The sequence below is a fragment of the Amblyomma mixtum genome, chromosome 4 (assembly GCF_055824585.1).
Source record: "Amblyomma mixtum isolate Tamu chromosome 4, ASM5582458v1, whole genome shotgun sequence".
In the NCBI taxonomy this organism is placed as follows: Eukaryota; Metazoa; Arthropoda; class Arachnida; order Ixodida; family Ixodidae; genus Amblyomma; species Amblyomma mixtum.
In genome coordinates, this window is record NC_143015.1 from 133,951,310 (window position 1) to 133,967,464 (window position 16,155).

At 48.9% G+C, this 16,155-nt stretch overlaps 1 pseudogene; it reads left to right on the forward strand.

The window, feature by feature from the left end:
- The first annotated feature begins 7,957 nt into the window (after positions 1–7,957).
- On the forward strand, positions 7,958–8,556 carry LOC149348287 (uncharacterized; annotated as a pseudogene).
- The last annotated feature ends 7,599 nt before the right edge of the window (positions 8,557–16,155 follow it).

Below are 16,155 nucleotides of genomic sequence, written 5' to 3' on the forward strand. Positions count from 1 at the left end.
CCGAGAGAGCCGAGCGCCTGGCCGGGGGTGACGCTAGCATCCATCTGAGAAAAAAAGCGACTGGGTGGGCTGGTGGTAGCGGGAGTCGAACCCGCAACCTCCCGCAGCCGGGGCAGGCGCTCTATCTGAAGGCGACGGCTGCTTTTTTTTTTCTTTATTCCATGGAAGAACTTCCGTAAAAAAGGGGGAAAACTTCAATCAAACTTGTTCGCGTCTCAAGTTACCGGGCTGCTTAATACAAGCCCGCCATAGCCCTAACTCAACACTGCATCCCCAGCACAACATCGAAATTCAGGGAGGCACACACATGCATCTAGGCACGGCAGCCAGCTTAGAGGTTCTTCGCCTGCAGCATATACACTCCTCACCAAAGCACACTGTTCACGGAACACAGATTTGGACGATTTTGGTGGCTCGGCATGTCTGTCCATCATACGGCTTTACCAAAGACTGAATAGGCCCATCAACACAAACAGATCTCAAGGCACAACAGAGTTTTTGTCAACAGGCAGAAATCTGATGGGAGGGGGAGGAGGAGGGAGACTTTAATTAATAATGGAGAGGTCTGCCTGGTTAGAGGCCTGGCATGCTACTCCAGATGAGGGTGAAAGAAGAGGGTGAAAGAGAGAGAGAGAGAGAAAAAAAAGAAAAAAGGTGATATCAAACATACTCAACACTCACACTCTCACACACACATACACACAAGTATGTCACTAAAACCGTGTCCCTTAGGTGACTATCAAAGTATGTCCACTAAACCCGTGTCCCTTAGAAAAACTATGAACGCTTTTGTCCCTCGCTCAGCTGAAGTCGCATGAGTTCAGGATCCAAGGACATGCTCCAGGTGCACGGGGTCGTCCTGAAGAAGTCCTAAAGCACCTAACAGTGCCTTGCGGTGAGTATTAAAGATATGGCAGTGGCAGATCAAGTGTTGAATATCTTCGCGCACACCACATGTCGGGCACACAGGGCTACTTGATATACCAATTTTATAAAGATAGAATTTAGTAAAGGCAACGTCCAGCCGAATTCGGTGCAGGCAATTGCAGTCACGTCTATATAAATTGTGGGGCATGCGGAATTCACAAGCGGGGTCAACGCGAAAGAGGGGTCTGTATTGACGCCGCGGATCACACTACAAAGAGCGTTGCGTCTGCCAGCTTTTGTAGCGAGCAGTCTCGAGCCATCACTACGAGAAAAGGGTATCGGTAGGAACAAGGAGGTGTCGCCATGCGCCGATCTTGCTGCACCGTCAGCACGATCATTGCCTGCGAGGCCACAGTGTGCGGGTAACCACTGAAGCACAACACGGTGACGTAACTCACAGGCCTCGGTGTGTAACCTATTCAAGTCATTGACGATCTGCTCCTGAAGGCTTCCTCGTGAATTTATCGCCTGTAGTGCAGCCCGAGAGTCACTGAAGATAACCCACACTGTTGGCGGTTGTTTAGGATGTAAGTAAATGCAACACGCAGAGCAGCCAGCTCGGTAGCAGTAGTCGAGGTGCGGTGACTGAGTATCGCTGAAATTGTGGTGCACGTTGACGGAATCCAGACGCCAATCGCAGATGATAAGGACTTGACCGAGCCACCAGTGTAGATGTGACGGTACGCATTGTAGCAAGTATAAATGTGCTCAAGCGCAAAGTATTTAAGTGCAGGATTGGGGGTGCTTGTTAATGCCAGGGATTGTGATCTTAATTCGCCATGCTGCATACCTCCAAGGTGGGGTGGAGGTTGTGACAGGACGCTGGTGCTGTGATGAGAGAATGTTAGAAATTTCCTCCATGCAGTACTCAGCGAGTGGATGGTTTGGTACACGAGCCACAAATCGCACCTGGGCACGAAGGAGCTCCTGCGTTAAGCGCACTGATGCCGATAGACGTCTGCTCTCAGCTAGAGTACCCATTGTGGAGGTTTGGGAAGGCCGAGACAGATTCGCAAGGCTTTAGCTTGCATGGCTTCAAGGATTTTATTATTTGTTTGCGAAATACCCCCCAGAGCTGGGAGACTGTAGCGCAGAAGGCCTTCACAGAGCGCTCCATAAAGTCGAAGTAATGATGGTGTTGAACAGCCTCTTCTGCTGGTGGAGAGCATACGAAAAATAGAAGCGTAAGAGCAGAGCTTGACTTTCATTTGTTGCACATGTGGGGACCATGACAGTGACCTGTCAAACGTTACCCCCAGAAATTTATGGGTTGTGACGTACGGTATTGGAGTACCAGCAACTTTCAGCACGTAGCGCGAAAGATCACGCCTTGAAGATGCAATTGCTGAGCTTCTATCGGATGACATGGCGAGACCGCGTTTGCTAAAGAATGATTCAATGCAGCCTATTGCCCTCTGTAGACGAGCATGCACAATGCGCCTATTGCGTCCGGAACACCATATACAGATGTCATCTGCATAAAGGGAGATTTCAACTGTCGGTGGCAAGCATTTTTCCAAGCCACCAAGTGAGAGATTGAAAAGGGTGGGACTTAGTATACCCTCCTGAGGTACTCCGCGAGATATTTGATGCGGAGCTGTGTCACCTTCACTTGTTGACATAAAAATCGATCTTTCATGAAGATATTCACGCAGCCAGTTATACATTCGTCCAGTAATGCCAATTGATTGTAAATCTGAGTGAATTGCCTCATGTGTGACATTGTCAAATGCTCCTTTCACGTCACGAAACACTGCAATAGTCATAGACCACACTGCTTTGCTTCGTTTGACACAATTGGCAAGGGCAATAACATTGTCAATGCTGCTGCGTCCTTTTCGAAAACCAGACATGATCGGAGGATAAATTCCCCTGTTCGTCAGGTCCCAGGTTAAACGGGAGTGAGCCATTTTCTCCGTCAACTTCCCGTCGCAACTTAGAAGGGCTATAGGACGATAGGCTTTTAAGTCAGTTGATGGTTTTCCAGGCTTGAGGATAGGTATGACACGCGCACGCTTCCAAATCGTTTCAAGGCGGCCGAACTCCCAGGAGGTGTTATAAACTGCGAGGAGTTGAACCTTGGCGCTAGTTTTCAGGTGAGAGAGGGTAGTGTAGCTTATGCCATCTGGTCCAGGGCAGGATCTTTTATTGGTAGTTGCCAGAGCCGCATGAAGTTCATCCATAGTGAACGGTTCGTCAAGGAGGGCGGTGTTAGGTGAAGAGATAAAGCTTTGGGGAGATAGTGGTATCGATACGGCTGATGAACGAGCAATTATCTTAGAACAGAAAGCCTCCGCTACGTCGAGACGAGAAATATTCACATTCACAGCTACGCACTCAAAATGACTTAATGGCGCCGGCTGACTACTGAAGCTGCGCGCAATGCTCCAAATCTTCGAAAGAGTCTTTCTGGGATCATGCTTTGCGCAGAAGGATCGCGATTCCCGTCTTGCGAGTTTGTCCAAATGGCGCTGAACATGTTTATGTGCACGCCTAGCAACGCTGATGTCTTCCCTGTTATTGGTCCTGCGTGCTCGTCTCTCTGCTCTCGGGCGAATTGCTCGAAGTCGCTCATATTCAGCATCTACACTTGAGTACACTGTTGGTAGGGTTATAACTTTAGTGCTGGTCGTTTTAGCACGTGCTACAGCATCAATAAAGTTTTCATAATCAAAGTGGGAAAGCTCCAATTTCTCTACTGTGCCAAAGAAAACATCCCTATTCGTGTAGCGTACCTTACGCCGCTCGGAACTTAAAAAAGCACCACCAACCTTAATGTACGTAGGTAGATGATCGCTGCCATGAGATTCTATGTCTACATTCCAAGTTGCTGTAGACGACAGATGCGCAGAAATCATAGAAATGTCAAGGGCACTGGACCTTGCACTTTGATAAAACGTTGCCTGGCCGTTGTTGAGGAAAGTTAAATTGGTGCACTGTGCAAAATCAAATAACTGTTGTCCTCTGGCTGTTGATCTGGTGCCTCCCCAAGCAGGATGGTGTGCATTGAAGTCGCCCGTTATGATGTGTGGTGGAGCAGTACTGCGTACTATATCCTGAAGGCGGTCAACGTCAAATGTGACACGCGGGGGTATGTAACCGACGATCACTGTGAATGACAAATTCATGATCTTGACAGTGGCTGAACATATTCATTCCATGAGTTGGCAGGTATCGCATGTGGGATGGAGGTGACGTCTTTCCGAACAGCTAAAAGAACTCTGCTGATGTCAGTGCCGGTCATCGAGTTCTGAACGATATAGCCGGAAAGACGAATGGTAGTACGCAGACGAGATTCTGAAATGGCAACAATCGGGAAACGGTGTTTTGAGACAGAGTGTCGGAAATCAGACAATCGTGGACGCAGGCTGCAGGCATTCCATTGAAAGATGGTTGCCGTGTTACGGATGCTTTGCACGCTAGGGAGAGTAGCTGGTCTATTCACTGCTACTGCCATTGTGCAAGTAGAGGAGAAATGAAGTCAAGGATTATAAGGATGTCCTGTGCCACCGGCGAGGAGAGTGGTGTAAGAAAAGCGCGGATGGCCTCAACAAGCGAGAAGGTAGGGAACTGGTACCGTCGGAGTTTTGACGAATAGATCCTTCGCGCGAATGGTGCCAGGGTGCATACTGCGGCTGCCGTGGAGTATTCAGACTTGTACTCGCTATCGGAGGTGGCTCAACGTTTTGGCGCTCTGAAAGAGGAGGGAACTCAACTACGTCCTCAATGCGCAGGTGACTCGCTTTATCTTTATCCGATTGTTGAGGAGCTTTCTCTCCCAGCGATGATTTTTTTCTTCTGCGACTTCCCCGGATTTTATTTTGCTCGATTAAAGCAGATTTTGTTGTCTAATAATCTGTATTATTGGAGTTCTTGTATTTGTGGATGATCTTCTCCTTTTGATAGGCAGTGCAATGGATAAACGTCGCCTCATGCTGCTTCCCGCAGTTTGAACAAAGGGGTCAACACTTGCACATTCATTTCGGCCATGGCTCCCACTAAAACGGAAGCAGCGCAAGGCAAGTCGACAAGCGCTAGCCACATGGCCGAAGCGCCGACATTTGGTGCATTGGCGCGGTTTTTGAATCTACTCGTACACACGGTATCTTGTATAGCCGAGAATGACGTACTGCGGCGCAGATTCCGTCGCAAATACAATCCGGATGTTTTCGGAATTGCGAAGCGGGCGGACAGATTTCATTGGAGCTCTCTGTAGCAGCGCAGAGTAAATCTCTGATTGAGGAAGATCCAGGGGGACACCCTTGATGACACCAACACCGCAGTTGCTGGAACGGGGCTCATAGGCTTAAACGGCAACTCCAGCTATGCTTGTTATTTGCAGAAGGCGTTCTGTAGCGTGCGCTGTACGGGTGTCAACTGCCAGAAGGTTTAGACGCTCGTTGGGACGAACTTGACGAACACCGTCTGTAGCCACAGATTCAAATCCTTGTCTCAATGTCATGGGATTAAAGCGGGAAATGCGGTGTCCAGAATCCACTGGCTTGATGGCAACTGTAAGGTTGTGCCTAGGTGTTTGAGCTACGTTCGGAGTGTCTACACTCAAAAGTGACCGCTTTGAGCTGCGACGACGCTTTGAAGGCACATGAAAGAATTTCTCAGACCCTTCTCCGGACTGCGCAGTAGTGTCGATGTAGATGATGGTAGAAGAATCTGACGAATCAGAGAAATCATCCTGACCTGAAGGTAGCGGCAGATCACGGCTTAAATTGGAAGCTTCAGGGGTGCGATGTCCATGGGGGTCTGGATATGCTGGTCCTGATGCAGCTGGAGCAGGAGCGTGGCTGCAGGGCACTAGGTGTGAGGCAGCAGGTAGGGCCTGCACAGCAGGTATGACCAGCTGAGCTGGGCCTGACGGAATGCCAGGAGAACATTCAGGTGTTGAGACCGGGTGCGGAACCGGCAGAGCCGCACCCACCGCCGTAATCATACCACCATGTTGCAGCGCAGGTTATTTGAACAGAAATGTTCAACACCGATCACAAAACGTCCACAACGATTAGCAGAGACGAGCGGGCACAGCCCGACCAAATCTAATAGTGAATGGTGTAATTTCAATGTCCTTCTTAAGAGTTCGTTGTAGTATGTCCCAAAAGAACATGGCATCACGGCACAGGATGAAGCAACGGTCAATTGTCTCAGGCACGTTACATAGAGCGGCAATTCACATTCCAGGGTACAAACATCCCCTTGTCATTAAGAAATGTCTTGACAGGCAGCGTCGCTGTGTGTAGTTTGAAAAAGAACGTTTTAGCGGCTGCCTGAATGCACATCCGCCTAACACGCTTTAGAACACTGATGTCCAAAGACCCCAGATAAAGCTGCCGATACAATGGTGTAGGGAACAAAGACTCAGTGAGAGCCTGGGGCATCTGTTTTCTCGAGAGGCTATAGAGGTAATCTAAAGAGAAGCGCACAGTAAGTAAATTGAAAGTGTCAGCAACCTCCTTAAGAAATCCCCATAAAGTCCCCTCACGAGCCTGCACAGTCGGTGCGAATAAGTAAGGCAAATGAAAACTAAGCCGCCTAATGAGCACAGCTACCAGAAACGGGTGGTTTGCCGATTTGACAAAGAAAAAACTGGAAACAAGTTGATGCACGAACAGGTGAAGAAGGGCCACTCCACTACCCTCTAAGGGAAGGAACAAGTTGTCACGCCTCATGGGCTCCCATTGAGAGCGCGACACGGATGTTGCAAATATTCTGTGTATTGCTTGCACCTTCCTCCTCGCACAATGCAGGACTTGAAGGACATACGCGAGCTTTGCAAACAAAAATATGTTACAGACCTGTGCCCTCGCAAACACTGAGATTTCCCTACCCATCCAAGCCTGTGTTCGCCGCCGTAGAGTTTCAATTTGTGAATCCCAGTAGGCAGTACTGTTGCGAACTTGGGCACGGCTGCCGTAGCGGTGATCAGCGGCCGGTACGGGTTTTGTAGATACGGTTTGGCTAAGCCATTGCAGGTGGCAATATGCTTCCAATACGGTGCTGTAATGCCCTTTCCGGTTTAACGTCGCTCCGCCACAAAAACCGCAGTGGTGAAAAAAAAAGTTCCTTAAATGCAAGACGCTGATGCGTCGCTGCTTTCTACTTCTTCTAAACCTCAGTAAACATGGCATTCTTTTGTAGTCTTCTTCTTTCTTGGAACGTTGTTCTGCCGGCGCCGGCATTTCGCTGGCTGGCCTCTCAGGAAACCAGCGCTGCGCGCCCGCCGTCGCTCAACGCAGGCCCGGACTCTCTCGGACATGTCGCGGCTTGCAGCGTGAATCATCCCGCCTCGCCGGCGCCTGGCGCGGACCCTTCCTCCTCCCCCTCCTCTCCGTAGGCTCGAACACCTGCGGCGCTTCGCCGGCCGCCCGTTCCTGACTGCAAGCCTTGAACGGCCGGGCGCCTCTCGACCATTCGTCCAATTTGAACGGTGGCCAGTGCCGTGACCTGATTGGAGGATTTGAACGGCTGACTGCCTCAACGGACACCGGCGGCTTTAAAAACGGAGACGCGCTGAACCCGAGCAGCAGAAGGGCAGCAGAAGAGTCATCACGCCGGAGCTACGCTCGCCGCCGGGGCCGCCATTCTTTCTTGTGCTAGCACGCGTGTTGCTCTTGGCCCTTGTAACTACCATGTAAAAGCCCTTGTACATACTGTACATAAACGTCTTTTGGCTCACCGTCGCCTCGACCGTTTCCTGGCTCGGACACCCGTCCCAACAGTGGATGGCAGCTTTCCCCTCAAAGCATCCATCCCCTCAGCAGTGGATGGATGTTTTCCCCTCAATTCGCCAGGCTGCTCTAGCACACGTGATTGTAGTTTAGAGTAGGGGAGTGTGTTGCTCTGGAGAGAGCTTTGCAGTTTCGAGCCAAGTCGGAGCGCTTTGAAACGAAAGTGGTGCAGAGGGAGTAAACGAGGCGGTGTTGGAAAAAATTACTTGCGTGTGTAGTGCTAGTAGCTCTATAGCAGTGAACCGCTAGGGAATTCTAAAAGGGCAATCTGCAAGAGACTATTGTGCGCGATGGAGAGCCTTAAAGGGAAAGAACTCGTCGAAATTTGTGAACAGTTAGGCCTTACCGTAGGCCGTGCGAAACGAAAGCATGCTATTCTCGAGATCATGCGGAAGGAAGGCGTAACGGCTGAAGAAGCCAATGAGGCCTTGGCTGAGATCAGTGAACGCCGTGAGTGCGAAGACGCAGATCGAGAGCGACAAGAACGCCTTCATCGGGAAGAGCGACAGGAACGTCTTCAGCGGGAAGAGCGACAAGAACGCCTTCAGCGGGAAGAGGCAGAGCGACAGGAATCCTGAGAGATTAGAAAATTAAAAGAGATGGAGCTGCGGCAAAGCTCGCCGGCGCCTGGCGTAGCTTCGATGACAGTGCAGGCTGACGGCCAATGAATCCGAGACCAACTGCCGCCGTTCGTAATCGGCGAGGACATGACAAAGTATCTCGTAAAATTTGAGCATGTCTGTGAGAGGAATGTCATTGAGCGAGAACTGTGGGCACAGAATTTGCTTGCTCTGCTTCCCGGAGAAGCATCTGACGTGATAACGTGTTTGTCGAAGGAGGCGTTCGAGAGCTACGAAGAGGACAAAGAGGCCCTGTTGAGGAAATATAAGCTGTGACCTGAGGCATTCCGGCAAAGGTTCCGGTACGCGAAAAAAGGCAGTGAGTCGCACATCGACATCGCGTTTAAAGACTGAGCTCCATGTACGCGAAAAAGTAAGTGACGCGACGAGGCGGCGCGGCGACGACGGCTGGCTGTCGCTCCTTCGCCCACCGGCCAAGCTGCATGCATAGCGACAACGCGAACGCGAAATCGAGACGATGATCAGTGTTGCTGGCATAATACACCGCAAAGCTGTTTGCGTTTATAACAAGAGTCACATTATTTGCAAGGATTAAAATGTTGGGCAGAGAAATGTCAAATAAAACGTGTTTACAGCTTTGTCATTGTATGTCATTGCATGTCATTTTATGTTATTGTCACGGGCGCCGCCATGTTGCCTGAACGTGGGGCGCACACCAGTTTGAACCTCGCGCGCTTTCTGACCTCAAACGACGCATACTCGCTAAGCCTAGCAGCACAGTAAACACAAGCAATCTGAAAATCTGGGGTGTTTTATCGCTAAAATTTTGTGGTTGACGCAAGTTCAGAGAGAGCGAAAGCTTCGTGAGCATTTAGTTCGCCGTGAACGTGGGGCACAGCGTAGCGACAACAACGAATCGGTGGCGAAGCAAGATTCCCGGCCAGAGCCAGCGCCTTCTTTGCCAGAGCCGGCAAGAGGCTCGGTAGTGACGTACGCTGCCAGATTAGCTGCTATTGGCTAATCGCGTTGGCAACTTCCGGGCGACGAGCGAAATTTTCTGTGAGTGCAGATCCGAGCGACACGACAAGCGACACGGGTATTTCGCTTCGCGCGACGGTGTCGCTCGTCGCTTGCCGCTGTCGCGTTCGCGTTCGCGTGAGTTTTCGCGTACATGGAGTTCAGCCTTAAGCGGAAAGCCGATCTAGTTGAATGGCTGAATGAGAAGGGAGTTTATGACGATCGTGGTAAGGTGGTAGAGTGCATTGCGCTAGAACAATTCTACCGCTGTATCCAGGACGATGTAAGGCTCTGGCTGCAGGATAGGCTTACTGAGGTTAAGCTACACAACTCAGCAGAGCTGGCTGAGCAATACTACACTCGCCGAAACCTCCACAGCAGGGCATTACGCATCGAAAAGGCGGAAACAAAGGATGCTTCACTAAGGAAGCCTGATGGAAGGAAACCGTTCGTGCGTCGCGATTTTCGAAAAGATGCGTCTGCTTTAAAGGGATGCTGAAAGGTTTCCCAAAAAAATTGAGTGAAGAGATGCACTTTACAGTTTTCCACCCTCGGAATTCGAATTTCTCATCAAAATCAGGCAAAGGAAACCGCAAACCTATTTTATTTTGGCGAAAAGTGCCGCAGCCGCCTCGGGCCAGCTCGCGCGCCTCGTTGCCGCCTGTGATTGGCTGGGCGCCTCGTGACGAGAACACTGGCGTTGGCTCGGTGAGCCCGGCTCGGTCGCCGCCGATGTAGTACATGAAGCGCGGCGCGCGGTGTTTCGGTTGTTGGTTTGATGCTTATATCACGATGGAACACATCGAAGATTACCAGGAGGATCTTGGCGTCATCCCCTACATGAACGAACCAATCGCAAAGAGTAAACCGCTCCAAGGAAGCAACGATGCTGGCGCATGCGGTGCTTTTGGCTTGAACGAAAGCGAAGTGTCAGCATCTCCACGCGTTAGAAATGTCCATTGGTAAGCATACTTTTCTAGCCAAACTTCATTCAGAGATACAATAAATTAATTTTGAAGCGAGCAAATGTAGTATAGCACTGCTCCACGAAATTTTCCTAGTGCAATGTAAGCCGGATGCGATCGTCGGCATTGTTGTCTTGCCGCTTGTCGGTGCTGCCGCAAATCTGCTTGTAATCCACACAGACCATTGACAAGCGCAAGAAGTTATCAGGCTCTTTTTGCACGCAAATTTTATGCTGGCATCGCTTCATGGTCGCTGCGTGCCGGCTCGGTTCATAACACACGCGAAAGACAGAAGTTTGCGGCGCTTTGCGGCAGAACTCGTCGAGGTGACAAACGTGCGCCTTCCGTTCTGCGTGCCAAGATGGGATCTGGCAGTAAATTTAAATCCTTGTTTAGGCGAGTTGCTTCATACTGCAAGCCCTTGTAGGAATATCTCCATCCGTTTGCGGCCGCCTTTATCGTGCTGTTCTCAGTGATTTTTTTCACTAACTCGATGGCCTCGTGCTGCAACCGAGCAGGCCGAATCGCAAGGCTGGCTGTAGCACACGTGGCGCACAATTATATAATATTATTATTAATGTATGAAGCCATGCTGCACTCGGCAATTTTTTACGACTACATGTGTTATTATAAACGTATTCCTGGCAGAACACTTTACTGGTATTGGCTGCATTAGAACTTGAACAGAGTTGTCAGCCTTGTCATCACTTTTAGAAAAGTTCGATGCAGGGTCCTCAGCAGCATCTGCCAGTGGCATTCGACTTGTTGCACAGTCTTGATTTGTATTGCTGTTTGGTGTGGATTCTTGACTGCCTGGTGGTGTGCAGCCTCCAGGTGTGATGTCATTTTCCATGCACTCTTCATTTGCACTATCGTCTGGTGCGCAGTCTTGATCTTGCAGCAGTTCGGCAAGAAACTGAAAGGCATAAGCCACATGATGTTATTGTTCCAAACAGAATAAAAGTGTGCTTCAGTATGAGCAAAATCTGCTGGTTTATTTCATAAACCATTTTGTTGATTGGCGAGCTCCGTGCGAAGTGAGATCATTTATTATATACCAGGTGTTCCTTTAGAAGGTTCAAAATTTATTTTAAAAAATGGGTAACTAACCTTGTATTAATTTTATCCCTGGGGCTATATTGGGGGATACGGCAGACACCAGTAATAGGCAGAAGGCTTCCATTAGCTCACTAAACTGCATATCTTAATTAAATTTTTATTTTCATATTATGTTGTATTTACAGATTTGGAGCACCTCCTGCAAATACTATAGCCAAGCAAAAAAGATCTCTTTAAAAACCCTGACAGGCAACTTCAAGCGCTAACACAGAACCAGCGGCCGCGTCCGACGTAGATCGCTCAAAAAAAAGAGTACGCTTTGGGGCCGGACTGCAAGCGCCATGACTGCGCACATTGGGCGCTGACGAGGCTGCTATCAGCCAGGCCCCAGGCGAAACCAAATTGAAAACGAAACGCCGCGCGCCCGTATACCAGAAACATCTGCAAACAGTTTTCTCGGCGCTCCGACCACGAAGAAAAATGTGCCGCGTACTACTCCCTATGTTCTCGCCACTGAGGGCTACGCATGAATCCTAGAATATCTGAGCTCCAACATAATTGAGTAAAGAGTGCATATAACGTCTTTTCACGTGCTTGCTTACCGAACGAAGTTCTCTGCTCACGCGCGGCGCGCAGTCTCCGGTTGTGAGGCGCACTTCGCGTCGCTCCACCTCTTGCAGTATTAGTAGCAGTTTAACGATTTTTATTCAGCCAAAAAATTTAGGGCTGAGCTCTGATATGCGTAATGCTGTACGAGATGCATGATGCATGCCTGCAAGCATAACAGCCAAGCACTTATTTTGTAAGCTGCAGTTTGCTGCCGTCCTGACATTCTCATTCCAGCGCCGTTCATCTCACTACTACAGAAAGTCTTGCATCCACGAAATTACGCGACATACACTACACAGAACACCGGTTCGCGCAGTCAAATTCTTACCTCGAGCTTCCTCTTATTCGCGAAAGCTGGCCTCGGTGGCGGTGACGAGCTCCTGTGCGCGAAGACAGACGGTATTGCGCCGGGTTTCAGTCCAGCTGACTTTGTTGACAGGCCCAATGAACGCATTATCGACAGTCTATGGTTATAGTCTTCATCACGAAAGTGGTCAGAGCATAGCACTGTAGTCTTTGAGGGCTTGAAATCCCTTCGCTTCACAGCAGCGACCCACCTCGCGGAAAGCTTCTTATTTTGCGGGAAATTATGAAGACCACATCGTCGCGGCCGCTGGTGTTAGTGCAGCCGAAGGCTGTGCAGAACGCCGGCATGATGGTCCACCGCTTCACTCGATGCTGCCCACGTTTCTGTACGTCACCACAAACATAAAAAAGCACAAATACAGGAACACACGGCAGATCGAAGCCGCTTACGATGGCGCGCACGCAGAAACAAGCACGGTCGCGGAGGCTGCGTGGCGACGGAACACCAATGTTTACGTCACCACCCCACGGTTTCCGGTTTCGGCTCGCATCGTCAGGGTCATCAGCAGCGCTCGGCGGACAGCGGGGGGCGGAGCTACCGCGCAATTTTAAACGCCGATTACGTCGCTCCTAAGTGATTAATCTGCAAAAAAATTTCACCCGCATGATTTTTAAGGTTACCACATCCATACGTGAGCATCTTAATGAATTCGAAAATCTCTTCAGCTTCCCTTTAAAGGAGGCTGTGGGCGAAGAACAAAAGGAGTTACGGAAATCTGACGGTGCTACTAAGCAGCGCGCTGATACCGCACGTGTGTTTGAGTCACGGAGGCCTTTGACATGCTACCACTGCAAAAAGGAAGGGCATATCGCGGCAAACTGTAGAAAAAAGGTTGTTTGCAACGATTCGGGAGACAGACAAGAATATGCGGTTGTTGGAACCTTATATGCAGGAGATTCGGGAGACAGACAAGAATATGCGGTTGTTGGAACCTGATATGCAGGAGATAAGTGTGAACGGTAAGAGGTGCAAAGCCCTTCGTGACTCGGCGGCAACTATGGAAGTTGTCCACCCGTCTTTAGTTTCTCCGAATGACTTTACAGGAGCATGCGCGTGGTTGGTTGGTTTATTGGGTTTAACGTCCCAAAGTAACTAAGGCTATGAGAGCCGCCGTAGTGAAGGGCTCTGGAAATTTCGACCACCTGGGGTTCTTTAACGTGCACTGACGTCGCACAGTACACGGGCCTCTAGAATGTCTCCTCCAAAGAAATTCAACCGCCGCGTCCGGGATCGAAGACGTGTCTTTTGGGTCAGCAGCTGAACACCATAACCACTGAGCCACCGCGGCGGCTAGGGGTCGTATGTAGAAAATGAAAATTGTATTTGAGGAAAAGAAATTACGCAGTAACTGTTGCATATATCTCGGTGGGCACCCGTCAAAAGCGTGACACCTCTGCTGGCAAACTTCTGCTGACAAACTTCTGTCGACAATGATGTCGTATTAAAGGCTTTCGCCTTAAAAATGCTGTGGTTCCACTACTACTGAACCGGGTTAGAGAGCGAAAGCTATTAGATATCGGGCAACTCTATATACGCGGCTTGGCGTCTGTAACGTTGAGTGCGTTGTGGACAATGGATAGGCAACCCAACCACGCTGCCACCCTGGCAAGTGGCAGTATACGGTTGATTGCCAGAGTGCCCTTGCCCCGTGAGCCCTGCGGCCTATTGCAGTAGTGCCGCGTATCTGCCACAACGTCGCAGCGCTAGCCCATGCAGCCAACATCTCTCTCTCTCATCCCCCCACATAACTGCCAGCGCTATTAAGGCGTCCAGTGACCCAGTGAGCCAGTTATGCGCACTTCCTTTCCTTAAAATCATCGCAGTGTAAAACGTTTTCAACGCCAACGTAATAAACACAATGAACGCCGATGGCCTATGGCTTCAGTGCCGCGTTTCTGCAAAAACGTTGTTAATGCCACCGCATGCAGCGCACATCTGTAACTGCCGCTACATAGCTTGAAGCACGACTGAGGTGTACACTGTTCGAAGAGGGAAGTGATGCGGCTTTCCTTTTGCTTTCCAAGCTCCCGCTCCATTGGTTTCGTAGCTTAAAGCGCAGCTAAGGTGGATGGATGGAAACAACTTTATTACCAAAAAAAAAATTCGCTGTGGCTTAGCTTGGTTAAGCCCGACAATTGCGAAAGCAATATCCGTACCTACGCCATGGTACAGCTGGTAGTGTAGCTGGTGGTGGTGCTTGTGGGTAGACTTGTGGTGATGCATCGGTTATACAATCCAGTCCAAACCAATCCGATCCAATCCAATTCAATCCATTCCATTCCAATCCAATCCAATCCACTCCTATCCAATCCAATGTAATCTAATCTAATGTAATCTAATCTAATCCAATCCAATCCAATCCATTCCAGTCCAATCCAATCCAATCCAATCTAATTCAATCTAATCCAGTCTAATGCAATCAAGGTCAAATGAAGGTCAGTGGTGGTCACCGCCGCGGCACGATGGTGGTCACCGCCGCGGCACGGCAAAGGCGTGGAAGTGCAAGTAGTATTGCTTTCGCAATAAAGGGCGCAAACTGGCCCTCGTGGAAGAGTGGTCACCTTAACGGCGCTTTAAGCTACGAAAGCAATGGAGCGGGAGCTTGGAAAGCAATAATAAAGGCGCATCACTGCCCTCTTCGAACAGTGTACACCTCAGTCGTGCTTCAAGCTGCATAGCGGTAGTGACAGATGTGCGCTACATGCGGTGGCATTAACATTTTTTCCCAGCAGTATGTACAAACTAGCTCAACTCTCCGTTTTATTGAACGTTGTTCCAGAAACGCGGCACTGAAGCCATAGGGCATCGGCGTTCATTGTGTTCACTGCATTGGCGTTGAAAACGTTTTACACTGCGATGATTTTAAGGAAAGGAGTTGAAGTTGAAGTTGAAAGTTTTTTGAGTAATACAATAAAAGTTACAATTGTATACAGCGAGAGGTCCCATGGTACAAGACCGCGGTCGGGACCTCCCATGAAAATAAATTTCAATATGCAACATAATATAAAATACACAACACATTAATTAGCGACGAAACAGAATAAATATAGGGACATAGTGTAATATTAGTACTGAAATATTTAAATACAAACAATGTAATGCACGATAATGTAAAATAAAACACTCACAGATGCCGCGATACATAGAATCAATAACATAACAAAAAAAATCACAAATTAAGAAAGAAAAGCTTTAGTTTGGCCTTGAATAAAGAAAGCGTATTAGTTTGTTTGATGTCTATGTTCAAAGATTTCCAGAATGATACGGATGATAAATGAAGGCATTGTTTCCCGTAGTTAGTTCGGACCTTAGGTAGTAAAAAGTTATTACGCAGCGCAAAACGTGTGACGATGTTGCTCATGGTCGTGCCAGGAGAAAATATGCTTAGCGGGAAATAATGATGAAGAATCTTAAAGAATAGGATACCAAGGTTGTAAAAATAAAGGGCCGAGATAGGTAGAACGTTTATATCTATGAACAAAATGCGGGAGGGTGACATTCGAGGGGTATTGGTTATGATGCACATGGCTTGCTTTTGCAGTTTTTTAAAGGCCAGAGATGAATATGATAGGCGTCACCCCAAGATGAGATACCGTAGTTTAAGTGGCTGTGGATGAATTCGTAGTAAAGAGATAATAAAGTTTTGACTGGAGAATAGCTTCGGGCTTTAATTAGTGCTTGGATATTTTTTTGTGCTTTATATTTTTGTTATTATGTGGTAACATTTTAAGCTATCTTGAACTAACAGAAGCCACATCATACGGCCCCACAAAATACGCGAGTGTCTCAAGTCGTTTTGGCGAAATGCATCTTGAAGATCCAAGTTTTTCCCTTCAAAATTTTCAGGCTTTTGCTTCAGCTTTGTAGCACTACTTTGACGCTTCCGTGTT